This window comes from Panthera pardus, unplaced genomic scaffold (assembly GCF_024362965.1).
Source record: "Panthera pardus isolate Hobbes unplaced genomic scaffold, ASM2436296v1 HiC_scaffold_17, whole genome shotgun sequence".
In the NCBI taxonomy this organism is placed as follows: domain Eukaryota; kingdom Metazoa; phylum Chordata; class Mammalia; order Carnivora; family Felidae; genus Panthera; species Panthera pardus.
This window is the reverse complement of record NW_026526732.1, coordinates 102,374,154-102,396,115: the sequence shown is the minus strand read 5'-3', so window position 1 is coordinate 102,396,115 and position 21,962 is coordinate 102,374,154. Positions and strand designations below refer to the sequence as shown.

General features: G+C 37.6%; 1 long non-coding RNA gene across 1 annotated transcript in view; it reads left to right on the top strand.

Moving 5' to 3' along the window:
* The first annotated feature begins 17,842 nt into the window (after positions 1-17,842).
* LOC128777696 (uncharacterized) overlaps positions 17,843-21,962 on the top strand; it is a 477,594-nt gene continuing 473,474 nt past the window's right edge. The window contains exon 1 of the long non-coding RNA XR_008422995.1: positions 17,843-17,942. This is a non-coding gene — a long non-coding RNA (uncharacterized LOC128777696). The remainder of the gene's footprint in view (positions 17,943-21,962) is intronic.

The window sequence follows — 21,962 nt, the reverse complement described above, 5'->3', positions numbered from 1 at the left end:
CTCCCTGTGCCATGCAGGGGTCAGAACCCCCAGAGAGACATGTTGAAGTTAGAGAAAATCCAGAGAAAGCCTGAAAAGTGGATTGGAGGCAGATTCACAAGGAGAAGGAGAGTAGGAAAGGAGGAAGAAAGGGAGGCAAGACTGGATGTTAATAATGTTAGTTTTCCTTGCAAGTAACAGAAACCGTGCTGGGCCTTTTCATGGGATACTTTATCTTCATAGCTCACTTATCTGCCAAGATAAGCTTGATACGCTAATCCAGTTTTTATTATTCTCAATTCATGGCAAGACTGTAGTGTTGTAGTGTATGTCCTTCCCTCACATTCTAGCTGTGTGACTTCAGGTGAGTGATTTAACTTCCCTATGTCTGGTTTCCTCATCTGTATCATGATCAGCATACAAGTTGTTGACATCTGGGGCTTTGTTTGCTAAAATCTGGGTACTCTAGAAAGAGGTGGCCATTTGAAATTTGAATTTTGACTTAGCCTTCCTCTCTTCCCCCAAAAGACTACTTCTCCTGGTGGCTCTTGGGCATGACATGGAGGGGCAGCTATTACAGCAGGCCTGATTTAGTTGTGTTTCTCATATTCATGTGTTTGCAAATGTGAGACAGTCTGTTAGGCTCGTGGGAAAAAAGGCCTTCCCCTGTCTGAGCCAGGAGCTGACACAAAGGCAAGAATGGAGCTAGATTGTTCCCATCATCTTTTGTTTTTAAATTAAAGGACCATGCATTTGAAGGGAGTGGTGAACTCAGAGAACCTTGGCTGAGGCACACTTAGAGGCTTATCGTTGTAGGCTCAAAATACATAATTTTATTAAAAGAAAATATGAACCTAATGCCTTCCAATGTTTTAATTATTTATCCACCGCTGTTTCAACTTGTCCTCTGATGTTGGCCGTGAGTCAGATGCAGATTTAAGCAGTGTTTTAGTGATTATTATGCCAGCATTAGCTTTTCTTCCCTATTAGAAATTAAATCAAAAGACATTTTTTTCTTGTTTTTAATTTATTTTTGTTTTATGACAGGGATGAAAAAATTAACGTTTAATGAAGGAAAATAAAAGCCTAAAACAGCTCAGTTAAAGGGGTTCAGAATGAGCCTCCCCAAAATGTGCCACATTGGCATATGGATTATTTTGAGCTGAAGGCGATCAAGGCCCAAGGGACTCCGGAAGAGCTTTTTACCTCCAAGTCCTCTGAGCATTTAGATAGAGGGCCTGATCTAGGAAGAGCGCTATCCAGAGATAACTACAGAGAGGCTAGGGGCACCTGAGTGGCTTGGTCAGTTCAGTGACTGACTCTTGATTTCAGCTCAGGTCATGATCTCATGGGTTCATGCTCTACGCTGCCAGTGCGGAGCCTGCTTGGAATTCTCTCTCTCCCTGTTTCTCTGTTCCTCTCCCTCCCCGCTTGTGCTCTCTCTCTCTGTCTCTGAAAATAAAGAAATAAACTTTAGGAAAAAAAGAGTGTAGGCTAGGTTTGGTAAACTGGAGGAAGCTCAGCAAGGCCTGGAGATAAAATTCCTCTGTGTGTCCCACTGTCTCTGCCTGATAAGGCAAACATCTGTTTACCAAACATTTGCTCTTCCTATTTTCCTGTGAATTGTGGTTCTTCCCTTTGAAGCCCCAAGCTCCTATCCCATTCCTTAGCTCAGGATGCATATACACCTCAACTGCTAGGCTCGCCCTTGATCTCATATCTTTGGGGGTCCTGTACATATAAAATTAAATTTATTTTTCTCTGTTAATATATCTTATGTCAATTTTACTATTAGACCAGCCAAACAACCAGGCAGGGAAGAAGGAAAAAATTTTCCAGCATCCCTACCTATGTATCCCTGTCAACTGGGTTCCAGAAAAAGAAAAAGAAAAAGAAAAAGAAAAAATATATATATACATACATACACACATATATGCTCTCTATCTATATATCTATCTCTACCTCTATCTCTGTCATCTCTATCTCTATTTCTATCTCTACACACACACTCCAGAAATGTAGGCTGCAAGGACAAAACCTGTTTGGAAGGAAGCAAGCCTCGGTGGACCAAAGAGGTTGAATTCCTGCCTCAGAGAGTGCCTTTAGCTGGGTCTTTTAAGCTATTCTAGGCCTGAGCTTCCTTATTAGAAATAGGGTATACAAAATTCTGTTGTACCTTACATACTTACTCTATTTAATTCGATTTAAATGCCTATGTTTTGAGGCTTTAAAGTATGATTAGCACTTTGATGGAGCTGCACTAATCCATAATAATGTCTTGAAGTACTAGACAGAATTACCTGCTGAATAGAGGCAATTAAAATCTTTTGCCTTCCTGTACTTGAAGTAAGGATTAAATATGGACACTTCCTCTTCCATCTTTAATTCCCCACCTCTCTTGAGGAAGCAAATATAGGAGAAGTGGTGGCATTATTTGATATGTGGAATAGGAGAATCTACTTTTTTTTTTTTTTTTTTTTTTTTTAGCCAGAGGATTGTAGACTCTGAAGGTTGGAAGAGGCCTTAGAAGTCAGGTAGTGCACCCATGGGATCTTCCATTTGAACGGAGAAACTGACCTGCAATTCTAGGGAAGAAGGCCAAGTGAGCCTACCTTGCATTTTTCACTTTTAAAGCAAATAGTTCTTTGAAAACTGTTTTAAAGAGAGCCTTTATCTAAATGATTGTCTACTGCTGCATAAATTATACTGTTTTAACCATAAGCTCATCTGCAAGCTAAATTAGGTACATGATGACAAAACCATGGAGGAAATACTTATTGCACTTTAAATTTCAGTGAATCTAGATGGAAATCAGCAATTAGTTAATCTAAGAAATCAGTTATTCAAGAAAAAAAGCAATGAAAGACACTGACTCTTTTGATAAATCCACAAAATGTCAGCTAAATGGCTGCTGGTTAAGGCATAGTACTGGACCCTTCAGAGAAATAGATGCAGTGTGATGTGTACTTTGTCCCCAGGAAGATTTTCCCAGTCATTTTCAGACCATATTTTCAGAAACCAAGGCCTCTTTGTAGAAAGTGGAGGTGTCACTTCTGGGGCCAAGGAGGTCCAAGAATGCACCAGGCCCCTTGTTACCTGCCTTGGTCCAAGGACTTTTAGGGGGAGAAAGGGTCCTCTTATTTCAACTGAAAACATTCTACCCTTTAAATAAAAGGTTGAAGATTATGCAATGTCTTTATTTCAGAAATACTAAAATTTTATAATCAAATATTAACACCCTACATACATATTTTTTGCATTTCTTTTCATTCTTTCCCTTTTCACAAGGTCATCGTAAATTCCTCAGAAGGGAAAAAATTTTGTTTGCTTAACAGAATTTTAAAAAGCCACGTTATGGCTATTGTTTTTCCCCTTCGGTTGTTTGGTGAAGAAACCAACATACTTTTTCTCTTCTTGGGTTTATTTTGGATTTCAAATCCAAGAAATTTAAATTTCTCTTTGTTAATTAAATTTAGATTTCTTTCAACGGACAAGGATTTACTAAATGCCTAGAATGGATTCAGAACAGAAGTTTATACCCAAGTGTAGCTAGGAGAAAGTATGGATATACAATAAATTTAAAATACAGCTCTGCTTATGAGGAGTTTATAGTCTAGTTGGGCAGACAAGAGGAAACCCCAAGAAGTCACAATGAGTAAGAGGGAGTTTCTTTATGGAAAAAATCCCTTTCTCCAGCTAACCTTCATAAGGCAAGGATGATTAAATAGAGTATGGGCTGATTAAGCAATCAGAAGAAATAAATCTTGTGGAAGAGAAATAAAAGCACCAGCTCGTAAGGGTGTTCCCCACATCACAAATAAAATGTTAACTGAAGAGAAAAACTAGTACCTTCGAAACACTCTGCTGCCAGGGGGCTTGGCATTTCCATAATGGTGCGGAAGGAGAGACATCTCTGATTTCCATAGTATTTTGTAATTAATTTGGTGCTCTTATGGAAAATTAATTGGTTTTTGGATAATGAAATAGAAAGAAATATTCAGACTCTGGCATATTAAAAGAAATTCTCTTTAATAGACACAATGTCAGCCTGATAATGTGGTCTTGCTCCCTCAGGTGCTCAGATGCAGTTTCAGGGTAGCCCGAGAGAGCCTCGGTGGCTTAACAGTTAAGCAAGCTTCTCCCTTGCAACTAAAGCTAAGCAGATTAATTAAAACTTAAAAGCATTATGATTTAGTTATGAATAACAGTTTGCGGTGACAGAGCTCCCCGTCTATAATTCACCATAACAAAATGACACTTGGGCTCGCTGCTGCTATAATTAGCTTTTGATATACTATTTCTTGGAGATTTCTCGCCAGCCACAGCCGGTGTGTGTTTCCAGATGTCCTGCACATACTTAAAAATGGTAAACATTAATTTATAGGGATGACAGCTGTGGGTCAAGTTTGAGGTTGATTGATAATTCCTTATTCAAATGTGTGCCTATGCGGCTTCATTTGTCATCTCCTAGTGAAACAGAAAGCCATTCTACCACATTCCTAGTTAATATTTCATTTTTTTTCATAAATTATCTGTAAAGGCAAAAGCAATAGAATTTAGACCTTTCTCCACCAAATGGCGTGGAATATTAATGGAGCTGAGGGTTTTTAAAAATTATTTTGCAGCCAGAAGGGTTGTGATTTGTTAACCTGACACATTTGTATTTGCACAGTGCTAAGCACACAGTGGGCGCTCAATAAATGCTGCCCAGTGACTGTGAGGGAGCTCAAAACACTTTCTAGATGACAGACCATAATTCCTCCAAGCAGCCTTCCCATTTTATAAATTAAGAAACAGCAGACCTGAGAAGTTTTCCCAAGAGGTGATAAAGTGATTCATCTCTAGGTCACACTCAACTTGAGAACACAGAAAATGACCTGTGCTCACAGAAAATCTATTCTTTCTGATTTATTTATTTGGTTGGACTCAAAGTACACATCTTGCCAAACCTTCTTTCTCTCTGACTCCCTATATGGAGCCAAAATAGATTCCTGAAACATAAAGAAAAAGTCAGTCATTTAGCAGATAATCTTATCTGTAAGGCACCAATATGGTTGACTGAATTTGCCACCAGTTATGAAATGACAATTTGTGTAGGATTTTCGTACTTTGGGTACATGGCCATGATCAGAATGGGTGAATCCCTGCTATGGAAATGTAGCCTAAAATGACAGGATAACAAAGACCTCATCAGTGCAATAAAATATGCAGTGCAACTAGTTGTTAGGTATTAGGCAGACCATGTATCTGGAAGACGACCAATTTTGAACAACTCTAAGTGCTATAGCACTGTGTAACCAGCTACTTACTTTATATTACTTTAAGCCAATTCTTCCAAACAAGGGACTAGACCCTCTTACTGTGTTACCAGAAACAAATTGAGATTTAAAATGATCTATGGCTTCCTGGAAAAAAGGAATGCTTGCCATTTACACTTCATAGTAACTTAATTATGAATATGTTACCTTACAAAGCATCCCTCTAAACCAGAAAATTTTACTTCAGTAGATCCATATGCAAAATAAGGAAATTAAGATGCAAAGAATTTTGGTGACTTGCCTAAGGTCAAACGTAATTTTGCAGGTGAACAAAAAATAAAATTCAGCGAGTTTTTTTAAAGGTTGAATTGCATGTTTTCCAACAAAAGTGTTGACATTATTAAGTTTTTTATCCTTTTCTCTATGCTAAATGCTCATGAAAATCTAATTTTTTTAATTTTATTCTTTTTTTTAATGTTTATTAATTTTTGAGAGAGAGAGAGAGAGAGAGAGAGAGAGAGAGAGAGAGAGAGACACCGTGAGCAGGGGTGTGGCAGAGAGAGAGGGAGACACAGAATATGAAGCAGGCTTCAGTCTCCGAGCTTTCAGCACACAGCCAACACAGGGCTTGAACCTATGTACCCTGAGATCGTGACCTGAGCCGAAGTCAGATGCTTAACCGACTGAGCCACCCAGGCCCCCGAAACTCGAATTTTTTGACCATGCCACCCAATCACAAAATAGGTATTCGTTCGATCTTGGGTGGACAAATAAGCAGAACAGGTTGTAGTAAACTCATAAGGTAAAAGTTTTGTTTCGTTTTGTTTTGTTTTTGTATTTTGGGGAGTTTGTTAATTCTGCTCAGATGGGTTGGAGAAATTGTCGCGGATGGTTGACATATACAGTTGATAGTGGGAGCAATTTCATTTCTCGGGCTTATTTATGATTGCAACACCAGCACAAAAGGGCAAGAAAAACATTTTAATATTTATAGTACATCATTTGGAAACATTGGGTGATAATCATGGCATTTTATTTTTTAAATAATCAAGATTCATAAAGGAATCAGTGATAAATTTGCAATGCAAATCAAAATTGTAAAGTGTATAAACCTATCATAGAATGTCAAGTAAAAACAGAAACTTATAAAAATTTAAATAATACAACTGCAATCATTTCAATAAAAATATTATTTGCTAAGTTCAATAGAAATAAATCATTATGTTAAAAAAAGCTAACCAGAAAGTAAAAAAAAAATTCTTGAAAATGAAAAATAGAGTAACACTGGACCTTTTAAATTAAATATTGTAATTCCATAAAAGAATGGGGCTCCTGGGTTGCCCAGTCAGTTGAGAGGGAGACTTTGGCTCAGGTCATGATCTCACGCTTTGTGGGTTTGAGCCCTGCTTTGGGCTCTGTGCTGACAGGTCAGAGCCTGGAGCCTGCTTTGGATTCTGTGTCTCCCTCTCTCTCTGCCTGTCCCCCACTTGTGCTCTGTTTCTTTCTGTCTCAAAAATAAACATTAAATTTTTTTAAATATTGTAATTCCATAAAAACAAAGTATTACCAATAATATTTTTAACCTATAAGTGTATCTTTGATAAGAACTTTCCATCTATATAAGCAGTTTTTCAGACTCAATGCTGGTTATAGCTAGAGTAGTAATAAGCTAAATACTTTAACTTCAGATAATTTCATGTCGTATTCATCAAGAGAATTTTCTAAACAATTTGTTTTTGAGGGGGAGGACTGAGGACAACAATTTTTTAAAGTAATCTCCTTTGATTTTGATTTCAATTAAAACCATCAGTTGTCTTCTTTAGTCTTTGTGTTTAACTCTGTGATTAGCTTTAGTATTTATCTTTTTCTAAAGCTTTGTTACTGATATCAATTTTAGTGGTCCTGTTGTTCATTTTCTAATTTGGTAAGTCTTTGAGTTGGAGTAAGAGTTACCCACACAATAGGAATTTTTCTTTGTCGATTCTCTTTTTCTTTCTCCTCTTATGAATTATGGAGTTAACACTTTCTAAATCAGGGAAACTATCTGATGCAAAATGTTAATTTTAAATTGTGTGTGTGTGTGTGTGTGTGTTTGTACATACAAAGAGAGAGAGAGAACCTCATGTTGTACATGATTCATGTTTCTAACTTTTTCTTTCTCTCCACAACCACATTCCACCAAATAGAATCTCTGGTGTTTCATATGCAAACACCACACTCTGACTGGTTAATTGACTGGTTAATATTGTGGAGAATATTGTCTGCTGCTCCATACAACATCCATTCTTGTGGACTTAAGAATGTTCTGTCTAACTTAACACTGGGATAAGCTTGCTGCTTCTTGGCAGCTGCTGAAATGCTACTAATATTTTGGAGGAAACTAAGAATGATGCCTCCTTCGTCTTTGGCCACTAGGGAACTCAGAGGTCATTTGCTATCCATTCTTATATACAGGTGTACACTTTGTATACTAATTTTATCCCATTTCAATCACTTATCTACCCTAAATTTCCCTTTGCCATTTGGCATTTTTAAATTTTTTTTTTTACATTTATTTATTTTGTAAGAGAGAGAGAGAGACAGAGCACAAGCAGGGGAGGGGCAGAGAGAGAGTGGGAGACACCGAACCCGAAGCAGGCTCCAGGCTCTGAGCTGTCAGCACAGAGCCCGATGTGGGGCTCAAACCCACAAACCGCGAGATCATGACCTGAGCCGAAGTCGGACGCTTAACCAACTGAGCCACTCAGGCGCCCCATTTGGCATTTTTTCCTATGATATTATGTCCATTTGTTAGAGGCCTCATTTTTGCTTGTTTTTTAGAAAAAGCAAAAATAGAGAACACAAAGATGAAAGAACTAAGAAGGAGGAAAATTACAAAAAGGAGAGAAAAGGAAGAAGAGAATGGAAAATCTTAAATGAGCTAAACAATTATACAGCTAATTTGGATTGAGTAAAGAGCTAAGCAAATGGTTGACACACCATCACTGCTTTCTTAGCAAATCAAATCTTGGGATCCTTTTTTAATGTTCTTTTTTGCTTAACCTCTTATGAACTTATTTTGATATGAGTTCCGGGTTGGCAAGCCCTGCGTCTCATTCATCTTTGAATCTCTCCAGCCCTCCCTGATGTCTAGCACTTTGTCTAGAACATAATAGAAACTTAATAAGTAGGAACTGATTGAAATATATTATGCAATACTCAGATTTTCAGGATGGCATGAAATATTTTGGTACTTACATTTTGGTTGGTTCTTTTAATTATTTCATCAGAAACACAATAATCAGGGGGAAAGAAACATCTAGTGCTTACGGTGGGGGTAGAAATGTCGATGATTTTTCTTCTGCACGAAAAGGACACAGCTCTTTCAAATTCAGCAGCTGAGTGGATCCATATGCCTTCCAGGCAGAATGTAGCCAGGGTAATGCTACAGATAATGTAATTAATTAACCCTTTTGTAGTCTTAGGATTTCAAACTTCTAGGTAATGGCATTTGTATAGTAATTTCCCTTGGTTCTATATAAGATCTTTAGTAGAATCACAAAATAAGATTTGCATTTAAATGTAAATGGTGGAAGGAAGGCAGTGAAAGTTATTAAAATGAACACTTGATAAATTTGGATAAAAGTGGCTTAGTACAATAAACTATATCTTACATGATCATTTGTATTCTGGAAATCATTGGTGAATGCCCACGGTTGTTTAATCTTTGCTTTGTCACTTCTGTTCTGGTTTGGTTTGATAATCAGCATTTCTTTTTAAATGAATGGTGATATCAAACTCGTGGAGAGAAATAACCATATTTTATAGAAGCCAGTGAGCTTAAAATGATTTAGTCACTCTAGAATGTGTTCCAAGTACATTTATAACAGGATACGGGTGCATAGAGAGGCCCAGTGAATGAATGACTTGTTGAAATGAAGGTCATCTAGTCAGTCTGTCCCTTAATGAGACTCAAGACCAGAGTGTCGTCTCATAGACCACAGCAGAGCACGATGCTAAATGCATAAAGGGAATGGAGGAGCCCAGTGCAGAAAATGGCAAAAAAAACAAAACAAAACAAAACAAAAAACCAAAAACAAACAGTCTATGTAAATTATCAATTTATAGATATTCTTAAGGTGTGTTAGTTCTGAAAATTGACCACTAAGGTTGATATTTGCCACGGAGAAATATCACGTAATAAAAAGTCCCGCATATTTGAAAATAACTAAAAGTTGTTCATATGCTCAGTCTCTCCTTTTTCCCTTTTTCTCTCCCTCTCTGCTTCCTCTTCTCTGCTCCTCCTCCATTTCCACTCATGAATTTTGTAAAGTGAGTGGAACACATTTCTAAATAATTCTCTTGCTGTTGTATTACAATTCTACCCAGTCTGAGACAGTTCTTCATGTTTCCCTTACAAGATTTTTTTTTACCACAACTCTTCCCTCAATTATGGAAATCAGGGGTACTAATGTATCCAGTATTCATTTGTATTGGGAATTAATAGTAGTTATTTAATTGTGAGCCTTTAAACAGATCATTAAAAAATTTACAATAAAGTTTTCCCCAAATGTCATTGCAATGCCAATAAAAAAACGATGAATAGACTGAATACAGTAGTAAGTAAAACCCTGCTATTTCACTTCTGGGACTCTACTCTTTGCTCAGCCTGAGGTCTTTTGCTGAAAATGAGATTGGTTGCCCCAGTTTAGTTTTAGAAGATAATTTATAACAAAAAAAGTGGATGATAGTCATATTAGTAAACAAGCACAGAGGATGAAATGAGTGGGGTGACTGGACAATGCTAGAATGACACAATGGCAAAAGGTGTGCAAGGCGACAGGGGAGGGATTTCTGTGAGAAGGTGCACTAGATGTTTCTTTCTAGGGGAATTTAATACATGAAGCAAGTTGACTCAGCTTTATGCTAGTATCAAATGTACTCTCTGATGTAGATTATCTTTTTATTCATCCGTGAAGATTTCAAGTTTGGCCATAGAACAGGATTGTGAGTCTCTGACAAGAAACAGAAATAATATCAGGCATTTGAAAACTGAAGGTGCACTTGTTGAGATGTACAGGAACGGGAAGTTTAGGGATTTTGAACAATATATCCCACATACAGACTTTGTGAGATAATTGTCTACTTTGACGTAGCCTTTGTGATGACTTAGGATTGTATGGCATCCTTTTGGTAGGGTTTTGGATAGCTAAGCGTAAGTTGTTATAAATAGAAAAGAACATTGTTTTATAACATAAATTTTCACGTGGATTTATTTGACTTGAGTCATACTCTGTGACTCCTGATATAACACATATACCATTTATATTAAACCGTATCTTTAAAGCTATAGTTAGCTCTGTGGGTAGGGATAGAAGTGAAGGATTTCCATTCCTCTTGTTTTGTACTTTCCTCTGGGCATTGTGTTGTACTTTGGTCTTTGTCAGATTGGAAGCTCTGAAAGCATGTGCTCCAAGTGGGAGGTGTGTTTCCACACTCCTCCCCAAGTCTAGTGTCAAGTCACATGCCCAGGGGACTTCCAGTAAACAGAAATTTATTGCTACAACTGCAACCACCAGATGTAAAGATCAATAGGATAAAAAACTGAGTCCTACCCCAGGCTCTATGGTAATTTTGTTTAGACGAAACCCCAGGCCCAATAAGGAGGCTCTATGAACAGGAAAGACTGGAGAAGAAGGAAAATGTATGTAGTTTCTTAATAAGGGATGAAACAAACTTGTTGAATGTGGAAAAGCTCTCCTCAGCACCTTTCATGGATTACATGGGAAGGAGTGAGATCACATTTCTCTTCAAATTTGCCAAACTCCTTCCTCTCACAGTATCCAAGAAAACAGATGCAGTGGACTGCCTAGCTCACAAGATGATCCTGCTCCCAAGTCTGAGTGTGTAGAAATGCTTTTGCCCTCCAAGGATGACTTGGGTAAAAGGTCTGCAACTTGTGATCCAAGCTCCTTGGCCTCTGTTGCCCGTGTTCTTTTCCTCTACCTTTACTTTTGAAATGTTGGTTCAGTTTGCGTTGAGAAATAAGGAGCCTCTTTTATCAAAGGGAACAGAGGTATGGTAGTTGGTTATTGTCATTCACATTCTCCATCTAAATGTAATGCCAGCATGTTTTGTTTTGCATTTTAACAAATGTACATTTTGTATAGGGGGATCGAGCTGATTTGTAAAGCCCTTTGGAGTTTTGTTTTGTTTTGTTTTTAACACGTAATTTTGCAAGAAAAGCTTGGCAGTGGTTTTACGGGAGAATTAAAAAAAAAAAAAGAAGTGGGGACATCAGTGACAGGTCTCTCCTGCACTTCTGAAGGATTTTAAAGCCATGCCTAATTTTCAGATCTATGAACTTATAATGTTTTCTAGTCCCACCTTGAATGTGTACAAAATAACAGCATTTGAGCCACTGATGCCATGGCTTTCAGATCTGTCCTAAGGATTTTTTTCTTCATATACAGGGGCTCCCTGGAATATCAGAAATTCTCTAGTCAGTAGTTTTTTTTTTTTTTTTGAATTATAGATTTGTCAAACTGCAGGGGCTTTGAAAAGGAGGTCTCCTTGTTGTGTTTTTCTCATTTCCCTTTCCTTCCTTACACTTCACTGTATCAATATTGTGTTTTCCTTGAACTTTCTTTCATTGCTGTTGCAGAAATTGATGCTTCTTTGTATTCCCTTCCCCAAACTTTTCCAACTCAATGTATCTTGTGGCACATGGCTACAGACAAGCACTTTAATAAATAGACTAAAGAAATATTCCGAAATGTGGCTAATGATAGAGAATAATATGTATCATAGCAAAACCATAATTTAATTAGACAAATTATACCCCAAAGTGTGATATTATGCTAATATTGAAATACTGACTATGAAGAATTTATATTATTGGGGGAAATATTCATTATATGATAAATTATTATAGCAACTATGAAACTATGGATAAATACAATCTCAATTACATACAAAAGTATATACATAGAAAGAAGATAGTACACCAAAATAGGCAAAAATTATCTCTGACTGTCGGTATTATTTTATAAATATCCTTCAAGGAGCATGGATTTGTAGCATAAATTACTGACACTGATTTACCTAGAACCCACTGGGTATTTGGTACTGTGCTATGTGTGTGGAGCTATTATCACATTTAATCCTTGCCACACCCTATAAAGTACATATTAATTTCATTTTATAAAGAAGGAGCCCACATTTCAGAAATGTTGAATAAGTTATATTACATCACATAGCTAGCAATAATAATTATTATCCTCATTTTACATGTGAAAACACCCAGGCTCAGAGAGATGAATTAGCTTGCTCAAGGTCATCTTGCAAATAAGTAGCAGGGCAGGTTTGAACCCAAATCTTTTTGGCTCCAAATGTCCTGGTGTTTCCAATATATCACAGTACTCTCTAAAACCAAACATAAAATGACAATGATGACAAAAAAAAGTGTGATAAAGAAAGAGAAGGATATCCAGTGGAAAAGAAAAGGAGTTTTTTATCTCTAATTTTTTTCAGCTGGTTCTTGCTGATCCCTCTGATGGTTGTCTAGAGATCATGCAATATGTGTGAAAACACATAGTAACATTTTCATAGGATTGACCTTCTGAAAATTTCAACATTCACATTGTGGATGTTTTCTGGTGTCTCACTTATAAATGTTTTGTTGTTGTTATTCTAGCTAGTAATAATCCTAGTTTGACACAAGTTACACTTCAAGCAGAGAGAGAGTTGAAAAGTTTGTATTTATTCTCAGTCTGCAAATAATGCATGCTATGGGATTATATTCATATAATGTTTTTTCCTTGGCTAATGGTTTCCTGTCTGTTACTGGGCTCAGAAAATGCATATAAAAAGTGCAAACATTACTGGCATAAATATGGTATGTCACCAAAAACTGCTGTGGAAACTCAAAAGATAGATAAGAAATAATGAGGTTTATAGATTCATTAGCATTTGAATGATGAAGCATGTATATGTGTTACTCCTTTGATCAATATTGCCCTGGAGGGAAAGTACTGTATTTAATTGTCTTTCCCAGACCTTCCACTGTGGACATCTGGTTGCTATGCAGTCCCATAGCAGGACATTTCATTGCCTCGGTGTTGTAGAATTCGGGTTCCTATTTTATTACCAGCAATGGCATAAGTTACAAGGATATGTATGAAAAATCTTGGTCAGAATGCTAGAAACATTTTCAGTAGGCCATCTCTTCTGTTTTATCTACATTGGCCAGACTTGACTTGCATGCATGTCCTGTCATTCTAGGTTGTTGTTAAATTTCAGTGATTTTATTATATATATTATATACATCTGAGAGCTGCTTCATTAAATGAGTTTCACTGAACTATGAATGGTTCCTTTTTGTAGATGCCTTTCATTTTGCAATTACCCAAACCATTTGCAAAATTGCCTGAACATACAAGGCCCAAACAATATTTTATTGTGGAAAAAAACAAGTGCATTACAGTTAGAGCAACCTGGCTTCAATACTAACATCATTGTTTCTAGCTGTGGTATTCAGGGAATTATTCAATACATTATGCCTTAGTTTCCTCATCTGTGAAATGGGAACATTAATAGTTCATGGAATCTTGAAGAGCATTAAGTAACATAAAAAAGCCTGACTCGTTATACCAATTATTTTCTTTCTTTTTTTTTTTTAACCTCTTCTCAATGATCTGTACTGACAAAATGGTCAGAGTGAACTAGTGTATGTAGTAATAATCTAAAACAAGATTTGCTACAAAAAGATTACTCTTTTTGTACATACTATAGAAATATAGTATGTAACTTTTGTGGGGGAGAGACAGACGTTTGTCTGTTTGAAGCTCCTACTAAGATTATTGCCCAAAATGCTGGCCACTTGACAGAGAGGAGTATGCTGCAGAAACAAACACAAGGCTCAGGGCAGCCAGTAGCCATTGTGGGGTATCACATATGCCTTGCATAAAATATAAAGTGCATATTCTGTAAGTGGATAATTGAGAATTTCTTATATTCAGTTTCCTTGCTTATGACCTGGTGGCACACATGAGGGATGGGGTAATCCAGGAGTTAATGGAGGGCAAATTTTAAAATGCCCCGAAACTTATCTTGCTATAGAGAAGGATGCCAGTGTCTACCAGGTTTCTGCTTGTTAATTTCTATGGTTGCTGCTACTGGGGAAATTGTCCTCATTTGCATTGTCTTTCAGTGACCTACCTGGAGGCAAACACCTGCAGACACTTTATGTTCACAGAAGTATCACTTGGGACAGAGACCCACATCCATTCAGTGCAACCAACTATGTTAAAATAACATTATGGGCAAATATTTCAAAGCTTAACATTTCAAATGATCGCTTCACATACTATTTTACCCCCTCTTATTGTTCATGAGTAATATATATTGCTGCCAACATAACTTCTTGGCCTCTCCTTTGCCCTGTGTGTTTTTAACTTTGCAGATGGAATTCTTACAGACTTTTAATTGTCAGAATTCAATTACTGCATTCACTTTTTTTTTTCTTTTTAAGAGAGAGGAAAAAGTCCCTGATGAAAGAATGATTTGATTTCAGTTGAAAATAAAGAATGAATAAGAACTAATAAAAAGGAAATGCATTTGGAGATGTGACTAGGTATATGTTACTTATAAATTATGCATGTGTGCATGATTACATATTAAAGAGAATCTGTTAGTCATAAAAATTATCATTTGCATATTGTTTCATATATAAATGTGTTTATTCTCAGTACAAGTGTATATGCATATATAATGGAAAATCTATATTTTCCACACAATTGTAATTTATAAATTTTACTTTTTAAGAAAAAATAGTCTGGAAAAGAAAATTCTGAATATGTATCCTTTTTTTTTAAGGTGTAATTCCTTTTTAAAAACTATTTCCTTAGGTTGCTTGCAGCATTCTCCAAATTAATAGTTTGGAGTCGGAAAGTGTCCTTTCTTGAATTAATGTTCAAAGTCTCCTTTTTATTTATTTATTTTTATTTGTATAAATGTATGTGTGTGCTTAAAAGTTACAACAAAATAGATTCAGGTGTTTGGGGGTTACAAGAGATTTTTAGAAAGCACGCCTTCCCTCTGTATTGTTAAGATACTGTTTGCATTGAAGTTATAAACTTTATGTTTGGCTTAGTTACAGAGCACACTGGAGGAGGAAACTCAAGCCATATTTAAAGAAATGAGGTTAAGAATTTTCTAAGTGATTATGACGTAATTAACATGTTGAGCACAAATGCCATAGAAATGTAGTTGGTTATTATTATTGTTTTTTTTTTTTTTCTAATCACTGAAACAATTAAAAAGTCTGCCTTAAAGACTTTTTCCCCTCAGGCAGTTATACTTAAAGGTTCTTGTATTTAGGTTTCAGCTTTTCATTTCAATTATTTTCAACCATGGAAATAAAGAATAAAGTTGTGAGCAATCTATTATCATGTAACATTCACCAACTAATCTTTTTATTGGCATTGAGAAGCATCAGGTAGTGTATTGAATTATTGGTAGTGTATTGAATTTTTCTGTATATCGATGAGGAACCTGGGTCATAGGAAGTATTTTGTTACATATAGGTGCAGAGAGACAGGACATGGTCAATAACCCTGGGACTCACATTACAGGAGCAACCAACAGATGATTTCCCATCTCTAATAAGTCTATAAAACCTCGGGCCAAGACACCTTCATTCACGATGTTAACCTATTCATTGCCATGGAATAGTTACCATCTTGCTTATGAATGTGTCATCTCTCTTCAACTCGACTACAAGTTCAAGAGGACTTAATTCTTTTTCCTTACCTTTTGAGTCTAATCTGTCTAGCATTATACTTTCTATAAGTATAAAGATTCAAGATTTATTAAATATCTGATTGAAAAAAATTCCTATGGGTATTGTAGTGCAAATAGAATGATTTACTTTATAGAGTTTAAATATTTAAAGAAATGAGAGGAATGTAGCGGATCTAGAAATAAGTGAGACTCTTTAGAAATAATTCTTTATTTCTATCGATGTCATCCATATATCTCAGGACTAAGTATCACTTATTGTGGCTTTTAATAAAGGTCACTTTCTGTTTTATTCTAGGAAGATATCAGATGTCCCCCAGGCCCACGCAGCAGAATCTGCCTTCTCTTCATGAGCAGAATTTGAGATTTACTAATCTCACAGGCCGTAGCTGTCAAGCAGGGAAGATGAGGCATTTCTACTCCTCAGATCAGGTAAAATAAACCCTTGCTTTAACAGAGTATTTGGGTTTTGTTTGAATCCGAATTATCTACCCTAAAGAACTATAGTACTCACATGTTGAATATACTTGCTCATCTTTTCATTTCACTTGTATAGAATAATTCAGCAAGAGATTTCTGAGTAAGAAATTGGAAATGCACAGAACAGCTAGGAGAAGATTTGCCCAACTCCCCATTAGAATTTGAGACCAGCTCAATGATGAGTGGATAGACATGATCCCTCCCTCTGATGGAATTAATATTAATTCGGAAAACCCAACACCAGCGACTTATCACCCCCTGATAGTGTGTACCCTAAGTAAGGGGGCAGAGAAGGAGGCAAACGTGTTTGCACTGTCTATCCTTCCCGCTGCCCATTGGCGGGTAGTGGAATTAGAAGTTTCGAGGATAAATTTCTCCTCAAGCAGTCTCTCTTCCTAGTTTTTCCAGGAAGAAACCTCACGCAAATCTGGAAATATTAATAGACTAATTACCAGTGCCTTAATTTGCAAGTCCGATTCGTTTTTCCTTCTCACCCTTCTGGCCCACCCCCTCTCCTCCTTCATATATTTCAGCAAGGGAAAAGAGGATCAAGGTGGTGGTGGGGGGGGGGGCAGTGAACTTAGCCACAAAATAAGTCAAGGGAGAAATGAAGTACTAATTAAGAAAGCCGGGGTGTTATGCAAATGGCTCATGCACCGAAGGCAGCCTAATGAATGTGCCCGGAGTGGATGGGGCGTCTTCGCCGCGCCGACAGCTGGCTCCCAGGAAGGTCAGGCGCAGGCGGGCGCGCGGGAGCATAATCCTTCAGATTGGCAGCTCTGCCCCCTGGTCACCGTTTGATTATCTCCCAAATTGCTGTATTTCACAGAGATAATGATTTTTTATGGTCACAGATTTGAAGACAACTGCTGTATCCTCAGGGTTGTCGTTCTGCAAGGAGACGCTGCTGCTTCCTTCAGAAGAGGGAGAGGGCGAGAGAGAGAGAGACAGAGAGAGAGAGAGACAGAGACAGAGAGAGAGACAGAGACAGGGACAGGGACAGAGACAGAGAGTTTCTTTCCTTTTCTCTGCCTCGCAACTTACTTCCCGGAATGTTTTATTATCATAACGAAAGCAGTATACCTTATTAAGGGAACGACCCCAGTTCCAATTAATCCCAGTCTTTTCCCTATTCTTTAGCTGTTGCTTGGGTCTGGGAGTCCTTTTCTCTGGTCTTCCAAGTGTTCCAGTACTTTCTCCTACTCACGAGAAGGAGGTGGTTCTCTCTGCAAAAACCTAAAATAGTTTGAACTTCAGAAGAGGAGGGGAGGATGCAAATAGCAGCTCACAAGAATTGTGTGTGTGTTGGGGGGTGGTGCACACGCCTGTGTGCGTGCGCTGTTTGCCACGCGTCATTACTTACCGCCTGTCCTCCGAGAGCTGAAGGCCACGCGGGTGGGAAGCCCACAGGTCACCTCCTCTGACCCCAGTTGGAGCTTGCCTAGGGTAAGGAATAAGGCTGTGACTCAAGGTCTCTTTTAAGTTCTTTTAAAAAGCCTTCAAGGTGGGAACCTTTGGCTGGAGCTCCCAAGTGGGATTTTCATTTAATTTGAATGTAAAAGCAATCAGGAAAAAAAAAAAAAGAAAAGTTTAACCATATGATTACATCCCTTGAAGACTGGGTTATTTAGCATTGGCTGTATGATTGCCTGTGAGCTTAGGGCTTACAGGAACATACTTACTTTTCTTTAAGAGAATGATACAGAAGCTCTGTGGTGAACTTGACTTTCTATTTATACTGGGGACATTACTATAGTGCTTTGGACCCATTTTTCTGCAAGGATGCTCTTCTGACCTGATAAGGGTCATCGAGGTGTTCCAGCTGGAAGAACTACAACTTACAAACCATTTATGTTTTAGTTCAGCCTTAAGTATGCCAACACTGCTGGCATTTTAATACTTATGAAGAAAAGGATTGCCTGGGATTCATATTTTAAATCACCTCCCTCCTCTTAATTGAAGAAAAAGGTAAATGGTGTAAATGAAGCCCATTTGGCTTGAGGTCTTGCTGGTGCTTATCTAGAAACCATGTTCAGTGGTGGCTCCATATATCCTGTTTCCTATCAAATATTAATTTCCTCATGTTTTTGATTGTTTCTAGGTATGTTTAGTTAATATGCATTTATTGTTTTTAATATACAGGTTATTTTTATGTGGGGTTCTGTGTGTTTATCTATGGAGCTGTCTTTCAGAATTAAAAAAAGGGGTAGGTTCTGTCATTTAGTTTCCTGAGTCTGTGGCTTAAAAAAGATACAAAACTGAGTGCTTCTGCAGGCCAAATACCCACACATCATTGGGTCCTAGCCATTTCTTTTTTAACCTGAAAGGCCTGTCTCTACTCCCAGGTGAGTTTACATGGAGACATAAGTTAACAGCCTCACTAAGAGATAACATGCTTCTCTGGCATTTTGGTGTATGCTCATATTATGAGTAGCAAAGCCTTGTTATTATTTGTTTTTAGACATTATATCATTCTTTCACGGGTTTCAGGGAGTGCTCTAGGAGTAAAGAAAAACATCTAGCAAAGTAAGGGGGCAGCGTGAAGGGGTTGGGATTGCTGTTTTAGTGGGATGGCCAGGCCTCTGCTGCAGTTGATATTGAGCTGAGACATGGGAAATCGGTGTCCATATCAAAAGGCAGAGGAAATGGCAAATTGTAAGGCTTTGAGGTGAGATCATGTATGCCTTGAGAAACAGCAAGGAGGACACTGTATTTGGAATGGAATTAAGAAGAAAAGAGTGGGATAGGAGAATTGAGCATGGTCTTGGAGTCAGGTCATATGAGCTTCATAGATGATGGGAAGGAACACAGAATTCCTCTTTAAGTGGAATAGACAGCTTTAAACATTTTTTTGCAAATGGACATTGAGGATTTCCTTTGATCACAATTATAAAAACACTGAAGTGAACATCCTTGTGTATAAGCCTTTGCTTACTTGCTAATGTGTTCATTCATTCACTAAGTAAGTACCATTATTATTTTTTTCTTAAAAAATTTTTTAAGTTTATTTATTTTGAGAGAGACAGAGACAGCATGAGTGGGGGAGGGGCAGAGAGAGGGGAGGAGAGAGAGAATCCCAAGCAGGCTCTTTGCCGCCAGCACAGAGCCCAATGTGGCGCTTGAACCCATGAACTGTGAGATCATGACCTGAGCCAAAACTAAGAGTGAAACACTTAACCAGCTGAACCATCCAGGTGCTCCTAAAAAAATATTAGTGAGTGTCTACTGTGTGCCAGCTGCTGTGGTAGACACTGGGGATCCAACTCTGGAGAGATCAGGCAAAGTCTTTCTCCACATGGAGCTTACAATACATGGGGTATGTGATGTCCCATATTTATCCTCAGGATATATTCTAATTATTTCTTAAGGAAATGATCTTAGAAATGGAAGTACTCCATCAAAAAGAATGCACATTTCAAATCATACACACATGAATTACCTATTAAAAAATAAATATACCTCTGCCCTCCAGAAAAGTTGTAACAATGCATACACCAACGATCAGTGGATAAAAGTGACTATTCCCTCTCCTCCACAGAGGATGCCCCAAAAAGGAAATACTGGTAAGAGAAAAAAAAATGTATTTCTTTTTTTTTCAATTTGTGTTTTCCCAATTACTAAATTAGTTGAATATTTCACATTTTATATTTTCATTGTCTTACTAAATTCAAAGTCGGTACATTTGTTGCTAATTCTCAACACACAGGCTGGATATTACTTATGATTTATTCGTAATAATAATAACAAACTACAGCCACAAAAACTAATAGGTACAAAGCACTTCCTTAGTGCCAGCACAGTGCTAAACTCTTAAACACATCATTTCATCTAATCCTCACCCTATTTAGGGGAAAAAGCACTATGGTTTTCATTTCAACCCGTTAGACTGTAAGCTCTCTGAGGCAGGGACCACACTGGCTTTGTTCACCACTATTTGCCTCTGAGTCTGGCACAAGAACTGGCCCATGTAAAAAGTCATATACATTTATCACATACTATATTTACAGATGAAAATTTGAAGCATAGCGATTTTAAATAACAAAATTCCGTAGCTCATAACTGGTAATACTATTTCAGAAATTTTACTCTTAGCCTGGGTGATTTTAGTTACTCATTAACAAAATTTTCTGCAATCACAAAGGTGGGCACATCACCACTTCTGGCCTTCTATGTGCTTGAAGTCTGATTCATTGTGCTATAGTGGTACTTTCTTAATTCTTTTCAAGGGTCATGCTGATTTTATGTAACTATTCTTTGCAATAGAGGCAATGTGACATATAATCCATAATTTACCTCGTAGCCCTGTCTGCCCCTTAAGCTCCAGAGTTTTCTATTTAACTGCCTGCTTAATTACTCTACCTATGTCTTTGGTTATCGTGCCCAATACAGAACTCTGTTGTAACCCCACTGTCCCAACCTGCTTTCCACCTAAACTCACTGATCTCAGTAAAAGGGTACCAAAATTCATTCACGTGCTCAGGTCAAAAACAGAACCGTCGTCTTTGATTGCCAGCTTCTACTCACACTTCACTGCACATTCCCAAGAGAGTTTACCTTTGACACATTCCTGATCTGGTGGTGTTTATTCCGACATCTGCTCTCACCTGAGTCCAGGCCCTCATCGTTTCTTGCCTCCTTCTGCATCTCCCCTTCCATTTTTGCCTGCTTGTGGCCTATTACCAGAATGATCTTCAGAAATGTAAATCGATTTCCTGCTCAAAACCTTCAGTGATTTCTGATTGTATTTGGAATGTTTGGCTTCTCAAATCCTTCCAAATCTGCTCCCTGCCCTCCCCTTTTAACTTATCTTTGTCCTGGCCTCCACACCCCACCTGTATGCCTTCTTGCTGGTACCTGAGTGCATCAAACTGATTTCACACTTAGGCCTTTGCTTGCTGTTCCCTCATGTCTTCATCCACCACTTCATTCAGGTGCCTGCTCAAATGTCTTCTCCTTAGAGAAGCTGCCTCTGACCACTGGACACAAGCAGTGTCTCCCCAACCCATGACTCTCCTTCACTGTCGATTATCTTCTCTGTTAAAATGTGAATTCCCTAGGGCAGAGACTCTGACCTGATCAACCACAGAACCGCACTTGGCATATATTGGGCAATCAGTAAATATATTTGAATGAATGAATGCATGAATGCATGGAACTGAATTTTATGCCTTTTCAAATAAATGATTTTACTCAGTTAAAAAGAAACAAGCCAACCAAATATCAAGCCACCTGATCTGATTTACTTTGGAAAATGTGATCATCATTCTTGTAGTATGAGACAAAATAGTAGATGCTCAATAACTGCTATTTGAAAATCTTAGGTTAATTGAATTTTGTTTTAATGATTCCAACCAGCGTTTGGATAGTAATAGTGAAATCTTGAGCTCAGAGTGGTCCCATTCTGTCTATTCATGATCTGAGATGCCCTTCTTGTCCCTAGATGTAATGAATTCAGCTCATGTACTT